Source organism: Pholcus phalangioides, unplaced genomic scaffold (assembly GCF_987345545.1).
Source record: "Pholcus phalangioides strain wild (caught in Gottingen) unplaced genomic scaffold, Ppha-v1.0 ptg000019l_1, whole genome shotgun sequence".
In the NCBI taxonomy this organism is placed as follows: Eukaryota; Metazoa; Arthropoda; class Arachnida; order Araneae; family Pholcidae; genus Pholcus; species Pholcus phalangioides.
The window spans coordinates 11378698-11400505 of NW_028301612.1; the positions used below are offsets into that span (position 1 = coordinate 11378698).

General features: G+C 52.2%; 20 non-coding genes and 1 pseudogene across 20 annotated transcripts; all 21 read left to right on the plus strand.

Annotated features, from left to right (window-relative positions):
- Positions 1-335: 335 nt before the first annotated feature.
- On the plus strand, positions 336-527 carry LOC149071435 (U2 spliceosomal RNA). The gene has a single exon (XR_016194857.1). It is a non-coding gene; the product is annotated as a U2 spliceosomal RNA (small nuclear RNA).
- A 515-nt stretch (positions 528-1042) lies between these two features.
- Positions 1043-1234, plus strand: LOC149071436 (U2 spliceosomal RNA). The gene has a single exon (XR_016194859.1). It is a non-coding gene; the product is annotated as a U2 spliceosomal RNA (small nuclear RNA).
- A 516-nt stretch (positions 1235-1750) lies between these two features.
- LOC149071437 (U2 spliceosomal RNA) lies at positions 1751-1942 on the plus strand. The gene has a single exon (XR_016194860.1). It is a non-coding gene; the product is annotated as a U2 spliceosomal RNA (small nuclear RNA).
- Positions 1943-2456: 514 nt separating this feature from the next.
- Positions 2457-2648, plus strand: LOC149071438 (U2 spliceosomal RNA). Its single transcript, XR_016194861.1, has one exon. It is a non-coding gene; the product is annotated as a U2 spliceosomal RNA (small nuclear RNA).
- Positions 2649-3162: 514 nt separating this feature from the next.
- On the plus strand, positions 3163-3354 carry LOC149071439 (U2 spliceosomal RNA). Its single transcript, XR_016194862.1, has one exon. It is a non-coding gene; the product is annotated as a U2 spliceosomal RNA (small nuclear RNA).
- A 515-nt stretch (positions 3355-3869) lies between these two features.
- LOC149071440 (U2 spliceosomal RNA) lies at positions 3870-4061 on the plus strand. Its single transcript, XR_016194863.1, has one exon. It is a non-coding gene; the product is annotated as a U2 spliceosomal RNA (small nuclear RNA).
- Positions 4062-11697: 7636 nt separating this feature from the next.
- LOC149071441 (U2 spliceosomal RNA) lies at positions 11698-11864 on the plus strand (annotated as a pseudogene).
- A 515-nt stretch (positions 11865-12379) lies between these two features.
- Positions 12380-12571, plus strand: LOC149071442 (U2 spliceosomal RNA). Its single transcript, XR_016194864.1, has one exon. It is a non-coding gene; the product is annotated as a U2 spliceosomal RNA (small nuclear RNA).
- Positions 12572-13086: 515 nt separating this feature from the next.
- Positions 13087-13278, plus strand: LOC149071443 (U2 spliceosomal RNA). The gene has a single exon (XR_016194865.1). It is a non-coding gene; the product is annotated as a U2 spliceosomal RNA (small nuclear RNA).
- A 516-nt stretch (positions 13279-13794) lies between these two features.
- Positions 13795-13986, plus strand: LOC149071444 (U2 spliceosomal RNA). The gene has a single exon (XR_016194866.1). It is a non-coding gene; the product is annotated as a U2 spliceosomal RNA (small nuclear RNA).
- Positions 13987-14501: 515 nt separating this feature from the next.
- On the plus strand, positions 14502-14693 carry LOC149071445 (U2 spliceosomal RNA). Its single transcript, XR_016194867.1, has one exon. It is a non-coding gene; the product is annotated as a U2 spliceosomal RNA (small nuclear RNA).
- A 516-nt stretch (positions 14694-15209) lies between these two features.
- On the plus strand, positions 15210-15401 carry LOC149071446 (U2 spliceosomal RNA). The gene has a single exon (XR_016194868.1). It is a non-coding gene; the product is annotated as a U2 spliceosomal RNA (small nuclear RNA).
- Positions 15402-15917: 516 nt separating this feature from the next.
- LOC149071447 (U2 spliceosomal RNA) lies at positions 15918-16109 on the plus strand. The gene has a single exon (XR_016194870.1). It is a non-coding gene; the product is annotated as a U2 spliceosomal RNA (small nuclear RNA).
- Positions 16110-16623: 514 nt separating this feature from the next.
- On the plus strand, positions 16624-16815 carry LOC149071448 (U2 spliceosomal RNA). The gene has a single exon (XR_016194871.1). It is a non-coding gene; the product is annotated as a U2 spliceosomal RNA (small nuclear RNA).
- Positions 16816-17330: 515 nt separating this feature from the next.
- LOC149071449 (U2 spliceosomal RNA) lies at positions 17331-17522 on the plus strand. The gene has a single exon (XR_016194872.1). It is a non-coding gene; the product is annotated as a U2 spliceosomal RNA (small nuclear RNA).
- A 515-nt stretch (positions 17523-18037) lies between these two features.
- Positions 18038-18229, plus strand: LOC149071450 (U2 spliceosomal RNA). Its single transcript, XR_016194873.1, has one exon. It is a non-coding gene; the product is annotated as a U2 spliceosomal RNA (small nuclear RNA).
- Positions 18230-18743: 514 nt separating this feature from the next.
- LOC149071451 (U2 spliceosomal RNA) lies at positions 18744-18935 on the plus strand. The gene has a single exon (XR_016194874.1). It is a non-coding gene; the product is annotated as a U2 spliceosomal RNA (small nuclear RNA).
- A 515-nt stretch (positions 18936-19450) lies between these two features.
- LOC149071452 (U2 spliceosomal RNA) lies at positions 19451-19642 on the plus strand. The gene has a single exon (XR_016194875.1). It is a non-coding gene; the product is annotated as a U2 spliceosomal RNA (small nuclear RNA).
- Positions 19643-20157: 515 nt separating this feature from the next.
- Positions 20158-20349, plus strand: LOC149071453 (U2 spliceosomal RNA). Its single transcript, XR_016194876.1, has one exon. It is a non-coding gene; the product is annotated as a U2 spliceosomal RNA (small nuclear RNA).
- A 515-nt stretch (positions 20350-20864) lies between these two features.
- Positions 20865-21056, plus strand: LOC149071454 (U2 spliceosomal RNA). Its single transcript, XR_016194877.1, has one exon. It is a non-coding gene; the product is annotated as a U2 spliceosomal RNA (small nuclear RNA).
- A 515-nt stretch (positions 21057-21571) lies between these two features.
- On the plus strand, positions 21572-21763 carry LOC149071455 (U2 spliceosomal RNA). The gene has a single exon (XR_016194878.1). It is a non-coding gene; the product is annotated as a U2 spliceosomal RNA (small nuclear RNA).
- Positions 21764-21808: the final 45 nt, after the last annotated feature.

The window sequence follows — 21808 nt, forward strand, 5'->3', positions numbered from 1 at the left end:
CGCCGGTCGTTTCCTCGTTGTGCTGTGCGCTTCCGAAATGCTGCCGCGGGTCCCCTCGACGTCTCTCCCGTTCCTGGGTGCCCCCCCCCCTTCTAGATCGAGAATGCAAGTAGATATTGGTCTCGCGTCGACATCTAGCGGTCGAACGTGCAACCCGGACGGAACGGCGCCCCGGGAGCCCAGGATACGTCGCACCTGAAAGCAACATCTGGTCGACAAGAAGTCGTCTCGTCTTCAAAATACGATCGAGTCTTCCGACGCTATTAAAACAGACCCCAGCCAGGACATTAATTATAGTTAATTGTGATCAAATTTTAATTCGCGTCTATCCCGTTATCGCTTCTCGGCCTTTTGGCTAAGATCAAAGTGTAGTATCTGTTCTTATCAGCTTAATATCTGGTACGTCTCCTACATGGGGACAAGATATTAAACTTATTTTTGGAACAGGGCGGAGTGCTTTCAGCTTGCTGAACCTCTGCCGCGGGTCCTCTCGATATTGCACTACCTTCGAGTTGGGCCCATCCTCATGAAATCAAGTAGACTCTGTGTTTTATTCATAATTTCGCAATAATCATACATTACCGGGGCGAAATAGACCGATTTGAAAGCGGTCGACGGAAAATTAAGGCCCGGCGCACGACCCTGGGACTTAGTTTTTTATTAAGGAGACGACGTGGATGCCACGTCCTTGTGAGGACGGGTCCACGCCGGTCGTTTCCTCGTTGTGCTGTGCGCTTCCGAAATGCTGCCGCGGGTCCCCTCGACGTCTCTCCCGTTCCTGGGTGCCCCCCCCCCCCTTCTAGATCGAGAATGCAAGTAGATATTGGTCTCGCGTCGACATCTAGCGGTCGAACGTGCAACCCGGACGGAACGGCGCCCCGGGAGCCCAGGATACGTCGCACCTGAAAGCAACATCTGGTCGACAAGAAGTCGTCTCGTCTTCAAAATACGATCGAGTCTTCCGACGCTATTAAAACAGACCCCAGCCAGGACATTAATTATAGTTAATTGTGATCAAATTTTAATTCGCGTCTATCCCGTTATCGCTTCTCGGCCTTTTGGCTAAGATCAAAGTGTAGTATCTGTTCTTATCAGCTTAATATCTGGTACGTCTCCTACATGGGGACAAGATATTAAACTTATTTTTGGAACAGGGCGGAGTGCTTTCAGCTTGCTGAACCTCTGCCGCGGGTCCTCTCGATATTGCACTACCTTCGAGTTGGGCCCATCCTCATGAAATCAAGTAGACTCTGTGTTTTATTCATAATTTCGCAATAATCATACATTACCGGGGCGAAATAGACCGATTTGAAAGCGGTCGACGGAAAATTAAGGCCCGGCGCACGACCCTGGGACTTTTTTTTTTATTAAGGAGACGACGTGGATGCCACGTCCTTGTGAGGACGGGTCCACGCCGGTCGTTTCCTCGTTGTGCTGTGCGCTTCCGAAATGCTGCCGCGGGTCCCCTCGACGTCTCTCCCGTTCCTGGGTGCCCCCCCCCCCCCTTCTAGATCGAGAATGCAAGTAGATATTGGTCTCGCGTCGACATCTAGCGGTCGAACGTGCAACCCGGACGGAACGGCGCCCCGGGAGCCCAGGATACGTCGCACCTGAAAGCAACATCTGGTCGACAAGAAGTCGTCTCGTCTTCAAAATACGATCGAGTCTTCCGACGCTATTAAAACAGACCCCAGCCAGGACATTAATTATAGTTAATTGTGATCAAATTTTAATTCGCGTCTATCCCGTTATCGCTTCTCGGCCTTTTGGCTAAGATCAAAGTGTAGTATCTGTTCTTATCAGCTTAATATCTGGTACGTCTCCTACATGGGGACAAGATATTAAACTTATTTTTGGAACAGGGCGGAGTGCTTTCAGCTTGCTGAACCTCTGCCGCGGGTCCTCTCGATATTGCACTACCTTCGAGTTGGGCCCATCCTCATGAAATCAAGTAGACTCTGTGTTTTATTCATAATTTCGCAATAATCATACATTACCGGGGCGAAATAGACCGATTTGAAAGCGGTCGACGGAAAATTAAGGCCCGGCGCACGACCCTGGGACTTTTTTTTTTATTAAGGAGACGACGTGGATGCCACGTCCTTGTGAGGACGGGTCCACGCCGGTCGTTTCCTCGTTGTGCTGTGCGCTTCCGAAATGCTGCCGCGGGTCCCCTCGACGTCTCTCCCGTTCCTGGGTGCCCCCCCCCCCTTCTAGATCGAGAATGCAAGTAGATATTGGTCTCGCGTCGACATCTAGCGGTCGAACGTGCAACCCGGACGGAACGGCGCCCCGGGAGCCCAGGATACGTCGCACCTGAAAGCAACATCTGGTCGACAAGAAGTCGTCTCGTCTTCAAAATACGATCGAGTCTTCCGACGCTATTAAAACAGACCCCAGCCAGGACATTAATTATAGTTAATTGTGATCAAATTTTAATTCGCGTCTATCCCGTTATCGCTTCTCGGCCTTTTGGCTAAGATCAAAGTGTAGTATCTGTTCTTATCAGCTTAATATCTGGTACGTCTCCTACATGGGGACAAGATATTAAACTTATTTTTGGAACAGGGCGGAGTGCTTTCAGCTTGCTGAACCTCTGCCGCGGGTCCTCTCGATATTGCACTACCTTCGAGTTGGGCCCATCCTCATGAAATCAAGTAGACTCTGTGTTTTATTCATAATTTCGCAATAATCATACATTACCGGGGCGAAATAGACCGATTTGAAAGCGGTCGACGGAAAATTAAGGCCCGGCGCACGACCCTGGGACTTAGTTTTTTATTAAGGAGACGACGTGGATGCCACGTCCTTGTGAGGACGGGTCCACGCCGGTCGTTTCCTCGTTGTGCTGTGCGCTTCCGAAATGCTGCCGCGGGTCCCCTCGACGTCTCTCCCGTTCCTGGGTGCCCCTCCCCCCTTCTAGATCGAGAATGCAAGTAGATATTGGTCTCGCGTCGACATCTAGCGGTCGAACGTGCAACCCGGACGGAACGGCGCCCCGGGAGCCCAGGATACGTCGCACCTGAAAGCAACATCTGGTCGACAAGAAGTCGTCTCGTCTTCAAAATACGATCGAGTCTTCCGACGCTATTAAAACAGACCCCAGCCAGGACATTAATTATAGTTAATTGTGATCAAATTTTAATTCGCGTCTATCCCGTTATCGCTTCTCGGCCTTTTGGCTAAGATCAAAGTGTAGTATCTGTTCTTATCAGCTTAATATCTGGTACGTCTCCTACATGGGGACAAGATATTAAACTTATTTTTGGAACAGGGCGGAGTGCTTTCAGCTTGCTGAACCTCTGCCGCGGGTCCTCTCGATATTGCACTACCTTCGAGTTGGGCCCATCCTCATGAAATCAAGTAGACTCTGTGTTTTATTCATAATTTCGCAATAATCATACATTACCGGGGCGAAATAGACCGATTTGAAAGCGGTCGACGGAAAATTAAGGCCCGGCGCACGACCCTGGGACTTTTTTTTTTATTAAGGAGACGACGTGGATGCCACGTCCTTGTGAGGACGGGTCCACGCCGGTCGTTTCCTCGTTGTGCTGTGCGCTTCCGAAATGCTGCCGCGGGTCCCCTCGACGTCTCTCCCGTTCCTGGGTGCCCCCCCCCCCCTTCTAGATCGAGAATGCAAGTAGATATTGGTCTCGCGTCGACATCTAGCGGTCGAACGTGCAACCCGGACGGAACGGCGCCCCGGGAGCCCAGGATACGTCGCACCTGAAAGCAACATCTGGTCGACAAGAAGTCGTCTCGTCTTCAAAATACGATCGAGTCTTCCGACGCTATTAAAACAGACCCCAGCCAGGACATTAATTATAGTTAATTGTGATCAAATTTTAATTCGCGTCTATCCCGTTATCGCTTCTCGGCCTTTTGGCTAAGATCAAAGTGTAGTATCTGTTCTTATCAGCTTAATATCTGGTACGTCTCCTACATGGGGACAAGATATTAAACTTATTTTTGGAACAGGGCGGAGTGCTTTCAGCTTGCTGAACCTCTGCCGCGGGTCCTCTCGATATTGCACTACCTTCGAGTTGGGCCCATCCTCATGAAATCAAGTAGACTCTGTGTTTTATTCATAATTTCGCAATAATCATACATTACCGGGGCGAAATAGACCGATTTGAAAGCGGTCGACGGAAAATTAAGGCCCGGCGCACGACCCTGGGACTTTTTTTTTTATTAAGGAGACGACGTGGATGCCACGTCCTTGTGAGGACGGGTCCACGCCGGTCGTTTCCTCGTTGTGCTGTGCGCTTCCGAAATGCTGCCGCGGGTCCCCTCGACGTCTCTCCCGTTCCTGGGTGCCCCCCCCCCCCTTCTAGATCGAGAATGCAAGTAGATATTGGTCTCGCGTCGACATCTAGCGGTCGAACGTGCAACCCGGACGGAACGGCGCCCCGGGAGCCCAGGATACGTCGCACCTGAAAGCAACATCTGGTCGACAAGAAGTCGTCTCGTCTTCAAAATACGATCGAGTCTTCCGACGCTATTAAAACAGACCCCAGCCAGGACATTAATTATAGTTAATTGTGATCAAATTTTAATTCGCGTCTATCCCGTTATCGCTTCTCGGCCTTTTGGCTAAGATCAAAGTGTAGTAAGTGATCTTGCCAAGGATCTTGCCAGGAGGAGAACTAACCACCAGCCGAGTTCGACGGTGTTCCAGTGAAGAATCGACGAGCCACGCCCATCCGAAGAGCTGCCGCGGGTCCTCTGAAGTCCGGTTCCTGCTTAAAGATGATGGCTGGCTAAAGGAAGACGAAGGCGTGCCTGAAACATGACCTGGTTGGCGGTTGATGACTCGTGACCACCCCTGCTCTCTTCTTCCTCCACTCCTCGTCTTGATCCCGGGAAAGGCATCTGTCACATCTCAGGCATTTCAGCCTAGCCGTCGTCCTTGGACCCTCGCCTCATTATATGGCTGGGCCTTGGGCGTGCGGTCAGCGGAAGTGCCTGTTAGCCAATCGGTGGTGTGGCAGTGTTCGGGTCAGCCTCGGAGCTTTGGCTACGCCTGGCGGACTGACTTGACACCTTTCCCTCGCGGGGCTGCCCCACATCCATAACTCGGGTTCGTCAGGATGACCTCTCGGGGTCGCTTGATGAATTCGGGTCTATGCATGATGCCCACTCGTGTTTCCCTCCCGCCCCTCCCTTTCTCGAGGCCTCTTAAGGGTCCTCAACTTCTTTCTCTCGGGACCTCTTAAAGTGTCCCACCCCCTGGTCTAGCGGGACCTATTAAAGGTCTCAACTCTCCCTGGGTTCTCGCGAGACCTCCTAAAGGTTCTCTTTGACTGTGGGTTTGGTTCACGCGGGACCTCTTAAAGGTCTCTTCCCCCTGGGTTGGTTAGCGTGAGACCTCTTCAAGGTCTCACACTCCCGGGACTTCGCGCGGCCTCTTCAGGGCTCCCCTCGTCGGGCAGAGTCCGCCAAGTTGTGGAGTTGGTGAACTTTTATTAGCTCCAGGGTTTGGCGGGGTCGGCCCACCGAGAGGTAGAGCTCCCTAGGGGACTAGTGGGATCTTCCCCCCCGGGTTTTTAAGAGTCCCTTAAGGGCTCACCCCCCCCGGGCTAGGTAGGACCTCCTAAAGGTCCTCCCCATTGGTATCAGGGTCCCTCTTAAAGGTTCCACAGCCCGTACGGAGTCTCCTAAAGCTCTCCAACCCCCACCAATGGGTCTCGTGGGGTCCTTAAGACCCCCTCTATCTCCCCTGCCCTGGTCACGGGCAGCCGCCGCATAATGGGTCATGTGTAGGGTGCGTCTAGTCCAAGTGCACGTGATCCACAAGGAACAACAAATACGGGAAGAATACATCAATGAACTGACCCCGAGGCGCGACCACACCAACATGCCCAGACGACTGAGGAACGGTCGAAGTATACCGACACCTGGGTCGGCTCAGCGAGTGACACGAACAGCCACCGACGGGGAAGTGACAACGCCTAGCATGTCGCCACGCAGTGCATCGAGGTCACCCAGCCAATCGAGATCGTCTTCAACAGAATGGTCGAGCGGAGACTACGACGCTCCACGCCCGGTCACTGAGAACAACCCTCCTACCCAAGGGGGTGATGAAGAGAGTGTGGAGGCTCACCTGTCCGTGCCACCAATGACGGACGCCACATGGGAGCTGGACGCAAGCATCATGTCCATCGACGCCTTGCAGCCCTTGAACGACACCACCGACCCCGATCAAACACCGCTGCACCCAACACTGATGATGAGACTCAGTGGGGCGAACGACCTGGACGCCTCTACAGCAGTTGGATTCTCCAATGAGGAAGAGTGTCCCGGCAACAACACTAGAGCAGACCTAGCAACAAGTGACATGGCTCAGCGCGCAGTGCCAACCACCCCCAGAAACACAGAGCACGCACCGGGACGCAGCTCCACCGCCTCGGGCTCCCAAGGGGCAGGGCAGTTTGCAAGACTGACCCTATCGTCATTGCAAGCATCGCTCCGTGCAGCAATGCGCGTGCTGTCCCCGAACAACACCGCAGGAGGCACCCCGCCAGCAGTGCATCAAGCGACAGTCACAACGCAAGACAGTCAGCCTACCCAACAGGACTCGCCTCCCAGCCCTAGTGGAACGAGCAGCCCGCCAGGGAGCCACTCCGGTGCTCTCAGCTCGTCACCAGCTGGACAGCTGCCCAGACTTAGCGTGTCGCCGCTACGGGACCCAACGGACGTGGCAAGAATCGACAGTCAACCAAGTGTTCCCCAGCCAGCGCGGCCGGTCTTGACCCCGGACGCAGACCCGGGAGCCCAAGCACCAACCCCACCGCCGGTGGAGGACGCGACGCTCAGCAGTGACATCGCCCAACAAAGCCCGCAGCACACGTTCAGCGAAGCAGGCAGCACGCAGAGACTCCCAGCTGGCGAACTCAGCCCTGCACCGGCAGGGCAGTCACTCAGACGGAGCATCTCATCACTTCAAGCCTCGCTGGAACAACCAGGCAATGAGACCCCCCTGTCCACCGGAGCCAACCCAACAGAGACGATGATGATGACCTCCCCAGCACCAACAGCCAGAGAGGAATTGCTGTCGCCTGAAGTGACAGTGCCGAGGCCCCAGGAAGATGACAGTGCCTCCGGAACCCCCTCCCCGGATCGGCTGATGATAGACGTGGGACTGGATGACTGGCTGATCAACGCAACAGCCCCTCCCAGGACGCAAAGATCTCTCTTCCAGTCGTCGAATGAGAGCTCTCTGTCACTCCACACGACAGAGAACAGTGGGTCATCAACATCCAGAGACGCTGCCACGCAGACGACCAGGACCCGCAAACGGAAGAAGAAGAGAAAGAAAAACAAGACGCCAGAACACCGGCAACCCCAACCTACACTTGAGGTAGCAGGGCCCTCCACAAGGCGGGACATCCAACCATTGTCACAAGTCACAGCCTTGCCGCTAGCCCGAAGGACCAAGGTCGCAATCCGGACATGGGCAGCGCTACCAGGCGATAACACGAGCGTCGATCAAGAAGGTCCCGACTCTTCGTCGTCCAGTGACCCCCCGCCGGCGATTGATGCCCACCTCACGGACATCGAGATCCCGGAGTCGCAGCCCCACAGGGACACAAACAACCACGCCATGCCAGTGTCTCAAGCACTAGCAGCGGCAATGGGGCCGACGCAACTGACCGAAGAAGCAAGGCTGAACAGAAGGCCAGCCCTCTTGCCGACACCAGACTGCCCGCCGCTAGTGGCCGCTGGGACACATCGGATCTCACCGAGCCCGGAGCAGCAGACCAACCCCTCGCCGACACACAGTCTGGTGGACCTCAACAGGCAGTGCCAGAGAGTCGAGTCGGAACTCCACATCATCTTTCCGTTATCGTGTCCCCTGCCATGCACGGAAGACCACTGCACCAGGCAGTTCAAATCCGAGAAGTGGACAGCCATGAAGCAGTCGCTGCTCCGCCATCTGCTGGCCGACCACAGGGTGGACGTGGCATCAGCAGTGTTCTGGTGTCGTCTGTGTAGTTCGCGCCTGGAAACAAAACGGGTGAAGAACCACCGGTGCTTTCGCTCGCGGCCCATATTGATAGCCGACGCAGCCCCGTTGAGATACCCTTGCACAGTCTGTCGAGAGACCTTCCCGTCCAAACGAGGAGCACGCAACCACTGGCGAGCCAGGCATCAAGTGCGCAATCTGAGGCCATTGGAAGACGGTCCCCCAAGCAGGGTGTTCAACCAGCACGACGCATCGAGGGAACAGGCGGCATCGCCTGGACCCCAGAGCACATCCCCAGCGCGGTCAACACAACCAGGCTCGCAATCAACCATTGGAGCGTCAGCTGTGCCCTCAGAAGAAGGCGCAGATCTCGTGAGAGGTGAAATAGCGACCGAAGATCTGGAGCTCCCTCTACCACCCGGTCCCGCCACCGTAGACCCGCAGGGCGATAGCTCGCCATCAAGACCCTTCGTGTCCCGACTGAGGGAATTGCTCTCCAATCTCGAAGAAGATACGTGGCCGAACTTCTGTGAGGTGATACAGGAGCTGACGTCGTTTGCCCAGGAGTTTGTGCAGCTGCCGGCTCCATCGGAAAGCGGTGCGAGAAGAAGGGTAGACCCTCTCAACCACAGGCAAATTCAGCGGCTGTACCGAAGGAACCGCCGCCGCGCCGTAAAGGCCATCTTGGGGGAGGAGGCAAGCAGGTGCGCTATTCCAGTGGGAGAAGTAGTGGCGAAGTTTCATGCCCAAACCTCCTTTGACGCGTCCCCGATGGCGGACGTTGGCCACCCCTGCCCTGCTTCGACACCGGTCGATCTGGCTCCTTTTTCAACTACTGAGGTGCTAGGCAGGCTGAAAAGAGCTGAAAACTCTGCGCCTGGTCCGGATCGATTGACGTATAAACATTGGTTAGGAGTTGACCCAGAGGCAAGTGCACTAACCGTCATATTCAATGGGTGCTTGAAGTTAGGCAAAATTCCAGAAGAATGGAAGCAGTCCAGGACAATCTTGGTGCCGAAGGGCGGTGACCCGAACGCAATAGAGAACTGGAGGCCCATAGCCCTTACTCCGACTATCTATAAATTGTTCACAGGTTGCCTCAGCAAAAGACTCTCACTATGGCTGGAAGAGAATGAAATATTGTCTCCGTCCCAGAAGGGGTTCTTAGGGTACGATGGCGCCTTCGAAAACAATTTCATCCTAGAGCAGCGAGTGCAGAAAGCAAGGAGGGCCACCGAGGACATATGCATTATGTCACTAGACTTCGCAAACGCGTTTGGCTCCATCCCCCATGCCACCATCAAACACACCCTACGGAAGGCAGGTGCAGGGGAAAGATTCATCAAAATCACAGAAGACCTGTACCGAGGGGCAGCAACATCGTACCATACGGAAGAGGGCTCCTCCGAAGCGCTGGTCACGACGCAGGGAGTCCGCCAGGGTTGCCCACTTAGTGGGCTGCTCTTTAACATGGCGGTGGACCCGGTACTACGATCAGTCCAGGGAGACGGTGACGTCCATAACGCGCTTGCCTACGCAGATGACGTGTTACTGATGGCCAAGGACCCAGGCATACTCCAGCAACGGATCGACACTGCAAGTGAAGTCGCCTCCAAACTCGGGCTTAAAATCAACCCGAGCAAATGTTTTTCACTGCACCTAGGAAGCGCGCCGGTCGGGTGTAGGAACACAACCTTCCTCGTCAACGGAAATCCCACACAATCACTAGCAGATGGGAGCCATAAGAACTTTCTGGGAAAACCCGTCGGCTTCCGGATACTGCCTGACGAGAGCTCGTTGGAAGAATGCATCCAGCGCGGAAGGGACATTATGACATCAAGTCTTGCCCCATGGCAGAGAATCGACGCTCTCAAGACCTTCTTCTTCCCCACTATCCAATACTCAATACGAACGGCCCAAAGGACCAAGGGAAGCTGGAAGCGCATCGACGAGGAGCTGAGACCCCTCATAAAGGACACGCTGTACCTACCGAAACGTGCAAGCAACACGTACCTGCACGGCGACACCAAGGACGGGCTGTTTGGGATCCCCGAGGCCGCGAATGATGCGGACATAGGGCATATTGATGCGGCGGTCAAGTTGCTAACATCGAAGGATCAGGTTGTCCGAGACATGGCCTGGGCGGACCTGTACGACTTTGTCTCCTCCTGCATCAGGAAACCGGAAGTATCGATAGACGAAGTGAATGAGTTCCTCTCGAGAACCGGGGCAAGGCACACTTCTCACCCCACTACGTCTGTCTGGTCGAGAGCCAGGATGGCTGCAACGCACATCGGCCTAGTATGGGAGCTGACGGAGTCACACCAGGTCGCGATAAGGGCAGGGGAGATAACCATCACGGACAGGAGATCAGTATTCCGGACGCTCCGTGGTCTCCGGAGGAAGCAACATTCTGCGGACCTGAAGTCCATGCCGCACCAGGGGAAGACGTGTCACAATTTCTCGAAGTCGAAGCTGTCTACCCATTTCCATCGGGAAGGAGATTTCACCAGGTTTGCCGACTGGAGATTCATTCATCGAGCGCGTCTCGGGTTGGTGCCCCTGAACGGATATAAACACGGGGGAGACCCGGCAGAGATGAGATGCCGAAAGTGCGGCTACAGGCAGGAGACGCTCCCACATGTGGTGGACCATTGCATGGCCTACAGCCCACTATACACTGCTAGGCATAACAACATCGTAGAGAGGATAAAGAAGGCAGCGAGTGGCAGGTGGGAGGTCCTGGCGGAGAACCGTCCAGTAATGGGCTCCACGCTCCGCCCGGACCTCGTCCTCAAGAAGGATGACTCGGTGTTCGTGCTGGACATTACGGTCCCATTCGAAAACGGCCCGGAGGCGTTCGCGATCGCACGACAAGCGAAAGAGGAAAAATACCGTCCTCTTGTGAACCTGATGAAAGAACGGTACTCAGATGTCCGGTTTGGAACGATCGTCGTGGGTGCGCTTGGGTCCTGGGACCCCTCCAACGACAGAGTGATCTCTCGTCTGTGCTCCCGTCAATACGCAACGCTCATGAGGAAACTGGTGGTGAGCGACACCATAGCGGCGACGAGGGACATATACATCGAGTTCATCTCCGGGATCCGACAAGCTAATGGAAGAACTCTGCAGCAAGCATCATCTCAAGTCCAGACGCACGGGCGAGGACAACAGCGACACGGCCCAAGATCATGAATGAAGAAGTGTGTATATACGGAAAACGAAGAAATGGAGTGTAACCGCACGCATTGTCCTGAATTAATGTATCCCTTCTAATATATCTGTAACCTTGTACCCGCACTAATGTACCCCTTCTTATATATTTGTAACCTCGTACCCGTACTAACATGTCCGATATAATGTATTCGAAAGTTTTGTAACCGCACCTATGTTTCCATGAATCCTGTGCTCGTATGAATGTATCCGCAATCATGTTTCCGCACTATTGTTCTCGCACTTTTGTAATCGGAACCCTGTCTCATGTACCAATGTCCCATTGTTGTATCGCACCATTGTTTCAACCTGCCCGCGCTAAGAATGCCAACCGCACTTGTATAGATTGTATCATAAACCCCCTCATGTAAATATCCCCATTCCTATGCACCATTCAGTACATGTTCTGCAAGCAATACATATGTAGTTCTAACTTGGATGATATCAAATTCCCTTGTAAAGGAAGATATAAGTCCCATAGTGGGCCATGGAAACCAACTCTTTAAACATGAATAAAAGCTTTTTCAAATCTGTTCTTATCAGCTTAATATCTGGTACGTCTCCTACATGGGGACAAGATATTAAACTTATTTTTGGAACAGGGCGGAGTGCTTTCAGCTTGCTGAACCTCTGCCGCGGGTCCTCTCGATATTGCACTACCTTCGAGTTGGGCCCATCCTCATGAAATCAAGTAGACTCTGTGTTTTATTCATAATTTCGCAATAATCATACATTACCGGGGCGAAATAGACCGATTTGAAAGCGGTCGACGGAAAATTAAGGCCCGGCGCACGACCCTGGGACTTTTTTTTTTATTAAGGAGACGACGTGGATGCCACGTCCTTGTGAGGACGGGTCCACGCCGGTCGTTTCCTCGTTGTGCTGTGCGCTTCCGAAATGCTGCCGCGGGTCCCCTCGACGTCTCTCCCGTTCCTGGGTGCCCCCCCCCCCCTTCTAGATCGAGAATGCAAGTAGATATTGGTCTCGCGTCGACATCTAGCGGTCGAACGTGCAACCCGGACGGAACGGCGCCCCGGGAGCCCAGGATACGTCGCACCTGAAAGCAACATCTGGTCGACAAGAAGTCGTCTCGTCTTCAAAATACGATCGAGTCTTCCGACGCTATTAAAACAGACCCCAGCCAGGACATTAATTATAGTTAATTGTGATCAAATTTTAATTCGCGTCTATCCCGTTATCGCTTCTCGGCCTTTTGGCTAAGATCAAAGTGTAGTATCTGTTCTTATCAGCTTAATATCTGGTACGTCTCCTACATGGGGACAAGATATTAAACTTATTTTTGGAACAGGGCGGAGTGCTTTCAGCTTGCTGAACCTCTGCCGCGGGTCCTCTCGATATTGCACTACCTTCGAGTTGGGCCCATCCTCATGAAATCAAGTAGACTCTGTGTTTTATTCATAATTTCGCAATAATCATACATTACCGGGGCGAAATAGACCGATTTGAAAGCGGTCGACGGAAAATTAAGGCCCGGCGCACGACCCTGGGACTTAGTTTTTTATTAAGGAGACGACGTGGATGCCACGTCCTTGTGAGGACGGGTCCACGCCGGTCGTTTCCTCGTTGTGCTGTGCGCTTCCGAAATGCTGCCGCGGGTCCCCTCGACGTCTCTCCCGTTCCTGGGTGCCCCCCCCCCCCTTCTAGATCGAGAATGCAAGTAGATATTGGTCTCGCGTCGACATCTAGCGGTCGAACGTGCAACCCGGACGGAACGGCGCCCCGGGAGCCCAGGATACGTCGCACCTGAAAGCAACATCTGGTCGACAAGAAGTCGTCTCGTCTTCAAAATACGATCGAGTCTTCCGACGCTATTAAAACAGACCCCAGCCAGGACATTAATTATAGTTAATTGTGATCAAATTTTAATTCGCGTCTATCCCGTTATCGCTTCTCGGCCTTTTGGCTAAGATCAAAGTGTAGTATCTGTTCTTATCAGCTTAATATCTGGTACGTCTCCTACATGGGGACAAGATATTAAACTTATTTTTGGAACAGGGCGGAGTGCTTTCAGCTTGCTGAACCTCTGCCGCGGGTCCTCTCGATATTGCACTACCTTCGAGTTGGGCCCATCCTCATGAAATCAAGTAGACTCTGTGTTTTATTCATAATTTCGCAATAATCATACATTACCGGGGCGAAATAGACCGATTTGAAAGCGGTCGACGGAAAATTAAGGCCCGGCGCACGACCCTGGGACTTTTTTTTTTATTAAGGAGACGACGTGGATGCCACGTCCTTGTGAGGACGGGTCCACGCCGGTCGTTTCCTCGTTGTGCTGTGCGCTTCCGAAATGCTGCCGCGGGTCCCCTCGACGTCTCTCCCGTTCCTGGGTGCCCCCCCCCCCCCTTCTAGATCGAGAATGCAAGTAGATATTGGTCTCGCGTCGACATCTAGCGGTCGAACGTGCAACCCGGACGGAACGGCGCCCCGGGAGCCCAGGATACGTCGCACCTGAAAGCAACATCTGGTCGACAAGAAGTCGTCTCGTCTTCAAAATACGATCGAGTCTTCCGACGCTATTAAAACAGACCCCAGCCAGGACATTAATTATAGTTAATTGTGATCAAATTTTAATTCGCGTCTATCCCGTTATCGCTTCTCGGCCTTTTGGCTAAGATCAAAGTGTAGTATCTGTTCTTATCAGCTTAATATCTGGTACGTCTCCTACATGGGGACAAGATATTAAACTTATTTTTGGAACAGGGCGGAGTGCTTTCAGCTTGCTGAACCTCTGCCGCGGGTCCTCTCGATATTGCACTACCTTCGAGTTGGGCCCATCCTCATGAAATCAAGTAGACTCTGTGTTTTATTCATAATTTCGCAATAATCATACATTACCGGGGCGAAATAGACCGATTTGAAAGCGGTCGACGGAAAATTAAGGCCCGGCGCACGACCCTGGGACTTTTTTTTTTATTAAGGAGACGACGTGGATGCCACGTCCTTGTGAGGACGGGTCCACGCCGGTCGTTTCCTCGTTGTGCTGTGCGCTTCCGAAATGCTGCCGCGGGTCCCCTCGACGTCTCTCCCGTTCCTGGGTGCCCCCCCCCCCCTTCTAGATCGAGAATGCAAGTAGATATTGGTCTCGCGTCGACATCTAGCGGTCGAACGTGCAACCCGGACGGAACGGCGCCCCGGGAGCCCAGGATACGTCGCACCTGAAAGCAACATCTGGTCGACAAGAAGTCGTCTCGTCTTCAAAATACGATCGAGTCTTCCGACGCTATTAAAACAGACCCCAGCCAGGACATTAATTATAGTTAATTGTGATCAAATTTTAATTCGCGTCTATCCCGTTATCGCTTCTCGGCCTTTTGGCTAAGATCAAAGTGTAGTATCTGTTCTTATCAGCTTAATATCTGGTACGTCTCCTACATGGGGACAAGATATTAAACTTATTTTTGGAACAGGGCGGAGTGCTTTCAGCTTGCTGAACCTCTGCCGCGGGTCCTCTCGATATTGCACTACCTTCGAGTTGGGCCCATCCTCATGAAATCAAGTAGACTCTGTGTTTTATTCATAATTTCGCAATAATCATACATTACCGGGGCGAAATAGACCGATTTGAAAGCGGTCGACGGAAAATTAAGGCCCGGCGCACGACCCTGGGACTTTTTTTTTTATTAAGGAGACGACGTGGATGCCACGTCCTTGTGAGGACGGGTCCACGCCGGTCGTTTCCTCGTTGTGCTGTGCGCTTCCGAAATGCTGCCGCGGGTCCCCTCGACGTCTCTCCCGTTCCTGGGTGCCCCCCCCCCCCCTTCTAGATCGAGAATGCAAGTAGATATTGGTCTCGCGTCGACATCTAGCGGTCGAACGTGCAACCCGGACGGAACGGCGCCCCGGGAGCCCAGGATACGTCGCACCTGAAAGCAACATCTGGTCGACAAGAAGTCGTCTCGTCTTCAAAATACGATCGAGTCTTCCGACGCTATTAAAACAGACCCCAGCCAGGACATTAATTATAGTTAATTGTGATCAAATTTTAATTCGCGTCTATCCCGTTATCGCTTCTCGGCCTTTTGGCTAAGATCAAAGTGTAGTATCTGTTCTTATCAGCTTAATATCTGGTACGTCTCCTACATGGGGACAAGATATTAAACTTATTTTTGGAACAGGGCGGAGTGCTTTCAGCTTGCTGAACCTCTGCCGCGGGTCCTCTCGATATTGCACTACCTTCGAGTTGGGCCCATCCTCATGAAATCAAGTAGACTCTGTGTTTTATTCATAATTTCGCAATAATCATACATTACCGGGGCGAAATAGACCGATTTGAAAGCGGTCGACGGAAAATTAAGGCCCGGCGCACGACCCTGGGACTTTTTTTTTTATTAAGGAGACGACGTGGATGCCACGTCCTTGTGAGGACGGGTCCACGCCGGTCGTTTCCTCGTTGTGCTGTGCGCTTCCGAAATGCTGCCGCGGGTCCCCTCGACGTCTCTCCCGTTCCTGGGTGCCCCCCCCCCCCCTTCTAGATCGAGAATGCAAGTAGATATTGGTCTCGCGTCGACATCTAGCGGTCGAACGTGCAACCCGGACGGAACGGCGCCCCGGGAGCCCAGGATACGTCGCACCTGAAAGCAACATCTGGTCGACAAGAAGTCGTCTCGTCTTCAAAATACGATCGAGTCTTCCGACGCTATTAAAACAGACCCCAGCCAGGACATTAATTATAGTTAATTGTGATCAAATTTTAATTCGCGTCTATCCCGTTATCGCTTCTCGGCCTTTTGGCTAAGATCAAAGTGTAGTATCTGTTCTTATCAGCTTAATATCTGGTACGTCTCCTACATGGGGACAAGATATTAAACTTATTTTTGGAACAGGGCGGAGTGCTTTCAGCTTGCTGAACCTCTGCCGCGGGTCCTCTCGATATTGCACTACCTTCGAGTTGGGCCCATCCTCATGAAATCAAGTAGACTCTGTGTTTTATTCATAATTTCGCAATAATCATACATTACCGGGGCGAAATAGACCGATTTGAAAGCGGTCGACGGAAAATTAAGGCCCGGCGCACGACCCTGGGACTTTTTTTTTTATTAAGGAGACGACGTGGATGCCACGTCCTTGTGAGGACGGGTCCACGCCGGTCGTTTCCTCGTTGTGCTGTGCGCTTCCGAAATGCTGCCGCGGGTCCCCTCGACGTCTCTCCCGTTCCTGGGTGCCCCCCCCCCCTTCTAGATCGAGAATGCAAGTAGATATTGGTCTCGCGTCGACATCTAGCGGTCGAACGTGCAACCCGGACGGAACGGCGCCCCGGGAGCCCAGGATACGTCGCACCTGAAAGCAACATCTGGTCGACAAGAAGTCGTCTCGTCTTCAAAATACGATCGAGTCTTCCGACGCTATTAAAACAGACCCCAGCCAGGACATTAATTATAGTTAATTGTGATCAAATTTTAATTCGCGTCTATCCCGTTATCGCTTCTCGGCCTTTTGGCTAAGATCAAAGTGTAGTATCTGTTCTTATCAGCTTAATATCTGGTACGTCTCCTACATGGGGACAAGATATTAAACTTATTTTTGGAACAGGGCGGAGTGCTTTCAGCTTGCTGAACCTCTGCCGCGGGTCCTCTCGATATTGCACTACCTTCGAGTTGGGCCCATCCTCATGAAATCAAGTAGACTCTGTGTTTTATTCATAATTTCGCAATAATCATACATTACCGGGGCGAAATAGACCGATTTGAAAGCGGTCGACGGAAAATTAAGGCCCGGCGCACGACCCTGGGACTTTTTTTTTTATTAAGGAGACGACGTGGATGCCACGTCCTTGTGAGGACGGGTCCACGCCGGTCGTTTCCTCGTTGTGCTGTGCGCTTCCGAAATGCTGCCGCGGGTCCCCTCGACGTCTCTCCCGTTCCTGGGTGCCCCCCCCCCCCTTCTAGATCGAGAATGCAAGTAGATATTGGTCTCGCGTCGACATCTAGCGGTCGAACGTGCAACCCGGACGGAACGGCGCCCCGGGAGCCCAGGATACGTCGCACCTGAAAGCAACATCTGGTCGACAAGAAGTCGTCTCGTCTTCAAAATACGATCGAGTCTTCCGACGCTATTAAAACAGACCCCAGCCAGGACATTAATTATAGTTAATTGTGATCAAATTTTAATTCGCGTCTATCCCGTTATCGCTTCTCGGCCTTTTGGCTAAGATCAAAGTGTAGTATCTGTTCTTATCAGCTTAATATCTGGTACGTCTCCTACATGGGGACAAGATATTAAACTTATTTTTGGAACAGGGCGGAGTGCTTTCAGCTTGCTGAACCTCTGCCGCGGGTCCTCTCGATATTGCACTACCTTCGAGTTGGGCCCATCCTCATGAAATCAAGTAGACTCTGTGTTTTATTCATAATTTCGCAATAATCATACATTACCGGGGCGAAATAGACCGATTTGAAAGCGGTCGACGGAAAATTAAGGCCCGGCGCACGACCCTGGGACTTTTTTTTTTATTAAGGAGACGACGTGGATGCCACGTCCTTGTGAGGACGGGTCCACGCCGGTCGTTTCCTCGTTGTGCTGTGCGCTTCCGAAATGCTGCCGCGGGTCCCCTCGACGTCTCTCCCGTTCCTGGGTGCCCCCCCCCCCCTTCTAGATCGAGAATGCAAGTAGATATTGGTCTCGCGTCGACATCTAGCGGTCGAACGTGCAACCCGGACGGAACGGCGCCCCGGGAGCCCAGGATACGTCGCACCTGAAAGCAACATCTGGTCGACAAGAAGTCGTCTCGTCTTCAAAATACGATCGAGTCTTCCGACGCTATTAAAACAGACCCCAGCCAGGACATTAATTATAGTTAATTGTGATCAAATTTTAATTCGCGTCTATCCCGTTATCGCTTCTCGGCCTTTTGGCTAAGATCAAAGTGTAGTATCTGTTCTTATCAGCTTAATATCTGGTACGTCTCCTACATGGGGACAAGATATTAAACTTATTTTTGGAACAGGGCGGAGTGCTTTCAGCTTGCTGAACCTCTGCCGCGGGTCCTCTCGATATTGCACTACCTTCGAGTTGGGCCCATCCTCATGAAATCAAGTAGACTCTGTGTTTTATTCATAATTTCGCAATAATCATACATTACCGGGGCGAAATAGACCGATTTGAAAGCGGTCGACGGAAAATTAAGGCCCGGCGCACGACCCTGGGACTTTTTTTTTTATTAAGGAGACGACGTGGATGCCACGTCCTTGTGAGGACGGGTCCACGCCGGTCGTTTCCTCGTTGTGCTGTGCGCTTCCGAAATGCTGCCGCGGGTCCCCTCGACGTCTCTCCCGTTCCTGGGTGCCCCCCCCCCCTTCTAGATCGAGAATGCAAGTAGATATTGGTCTCGCGTCGACATCTAGCGGTCGAACGTGCAACCCGGACGGAACGGCGCCCCGGGAGCCCAGGATACGTCGCACCTGAAAGCAACATCTGGTCGACAAGAAGTCGTCTCGTCTTCAAAATACGATCGAGTCTTCCGACGCTATTAAAACAGACCCCAGCCAGGACATTAATTATAGTTAATTGTGATCAAATTTTAATTCGCGTCTATCCCGTTATCGCTTCTCGGCCTTTTGGCTAAGATCAAAGTGTAGTATCTGTTCTTATCAGCTTAATATCTGGTACGTCTCCTACATGGGGACAAGATATTAAACTTATTTTTGGAACAGGGCGGAGTGCTTTCAGCTTGCTGAACCTCTGCCGCGGGTCCTCTCGATATTGCACTACCTTCGAGTTGGGCCCATCCTCATGAAATCAAGTAGACTCTGTGTTTTATTCATAATTTCGCAATAATCATACATTACCGGGGCGAAATAGACCGATTTGAAAGCGGTCGACGGAAAATTAAGGCCCGGCGCACGACCCTGGGACTTTTTTTTTTATTAAGGAGACGACGTGGATGCCACGTCCTTGTGAGGACGGGTCCACGCCGGTCGTTTCCTCGTTGTGCTGTGCGCTTCCGAAATGCTGCCGCGGGTCCCCTCGACGTCTCTCCCGTTCCTGGGTGCCCCCCCCCCCCTTCTAGATCGAGAATGCAAGTAGATATTGGTCTCGCGTCGACATCTAGCGGTCGAACGTGCAACCCGGACGGAACGGCGCCCCGGGAGCCCAGGATACGTCGCACCTGAAAGCAACATCTGGTCGACAAGAAGTCGTCTCGTCTTCAAAATACGATCGAGTCTTCCGACGCTATTAAAACAGACCCCAGCCAGGACATTAATTATAGTTAATTGTGATCAAATTTTAATTCGCGTCTATCCCGTTATCGCTTCTCGGCCTTTTGGCTAAGATCAAAGTGTAGTATCTGTTCTTATCAGCTTAATATCTGGTACGTCTCCTACATGGGGACAAGATATTAAACTTATTTTTGGAACAGGGCGGAGTGCTTTCAGCTTGCTGAACCTCTGCCGCGGGTCCTCTCGATATTGCACTACCTTCGAGTTGGGCCCATCCTCATGAAATCAAGTAGACTCTGTGTTTTATTCATAATTTCGCAATAATCATACATTACCGGGGCGAAATAGACCGATTTGAAAGCGGTCGACGGAAAATTAAGGCCCGGCGCACGACCCTGGGACTTTTTTTTTTATTAAGGAGACGACGTGGATGCCACGTCCTTGTGAGGACGGGTCCACGCCGGTCGTTTCCTCGTTGTGCTGTGCGCTTCCGAAATGCTGCCGCGGGTCCCCTCGACGTCTCTCCCGTTCCTGGGTGCCCCCCCCCCCCTTCTAGATCGAGAATGCAAGTAGATATTGGTCTCGCGTCGACATCTAGCGGTCGAACGTGCAACCCGGACGGAACGGCGCCCCGGGAGCCCAGGATACGTCGCACCTGAAAGCAACATCTGGTCGACAAGAAGTCGTCTCGTCTTCAAAATACGATCGAGTCTTCCGACGCTATTAAAACAGACCCCAGCCAGGACATTAATTATAGTTAATTGTGATCAAATTTTAATTCGCGTCTATCCCGTTATCGCTTCTCGGCCTTTTGGCTAAGATCAAAGTGTAGTATCTGTTCTTATCAGCTTAATATCTGGTACGTCTCCTACATGGGGACAAGATATTAAACTTATTTTTGGAACAGGGCGGAGTGCTTTCAGCTTGCTGAACCTCTGCCGCGGGTCCTCTCGATATTGCACTACCTTCGAGTTGGGCCCATCCTCATGAAATCAAGTAGACTCTGTGTTTTATTCATAATTTCGCAATAATCATACATTACCGGGGCGAAATAGACCGATTTGAAAGCGGTCGACGGAAAATTAAGGCCCGGCGCACGACCCTGGGACTTTTTTTTTTATTAAGGAGACGACGTGGATGCCACGTCCTTGTGAGGACGGGTCCACGCCGGTCGTTTCCTCGTTGTGCTGTGCGCTTCCGAAATGCTGCCGCGGGTCCCCTCGACGTCTCTCCCGTTCCTGGGTGCCCCCCCCCCCCTTCTAGATCGAGAATGCAAGTAGATATTGGTCTCGCGTCGACATCTAGCGGTCGAACGTGCAACCCGGACGGAACGGCGCCCCGGGAGCCCAGGATACGTCGCACCTGAAAGCAACATCTGGTCGACAAGAAGTCGTCTCGTCTTCAAAATACGATCGAGTCTTCCGACGCTATTAAAACAGACCCCAGCCAGGACATTAATTATAGTTAATTGTGATCAAATTTTAATTCGCGTCTATCCCGTTATCGCTTCTCGGCCTTTTGGCTAAGATCAAAGTGTAGTATCTGTTCTTATCAGCTTAATATCTGGTACGTCTCCTACATGGGGACAAGATATTAAACTTATTTTTGGAACAGGGCGGAGTGCTTTCAGCTTGCTGAACCTCTGCCGCGGGTCCTCTCGATATTGCACTACCTTCGAGTTGGGCCCATCCTCATGAAATCAAGTAGACTCTGTGTTTTATTCATAATTTCGCAATAATCATACATTACCGGGGCGAAATAGACCGATTTGAAAGCGGTCGACGGAAAATTAAGGCCCGGCGCACGACCCTGGGACTTTTTTTTTTATTAAGGAGACGACGTGGATGCCACGTCCTTGTGAGGACGGGTCCACGCCGGTCGTTTCCTCGTTGTGCTGTGCGCTTCCGAAATGCTGCCGCGGGTCCCCTCGACGTCTCTCCCGTTCCTGGGTGCCCCCCCCCCCCTTCTAGATCGAGAATGCAAGTAGATATTGGTCTCGCGTCGACATCTAGCGGTCGAACGTGCAACCCGGACGGAACGGCGCCCCGGGAGCCCAGGATACGTCGCACCTGAAAGCAACATCTGGTCGACAAGAAGTCGTCTCGTCTTCAAAATACGATCGAGTCTTCCGACGCTATTAAAACAGACCCCAGCCAGGACATTAATTATAGTTAATTGTGATCAAATTTTAATTCGCGTCTATCCCGTTATCGCTTCTCGGCCTTTTGGCTAAGATCAAAGTGTAGTATCTGTTCTTATCAGCTTAATATCTGGTACGTCTCCTACATGGGGACAAGATATTAAACTTATTTTTGGAACAGGGCGGAGTGCTTTCAGCTTGCTGAACCTCTGCCGCGGGTCCTCTCGATATTGCACTACCTTCGAGTTGGGCCCATCCTCATGAAATCAAGTAGACTCTGTGTTTTATTCATAATTTCGCAATAAT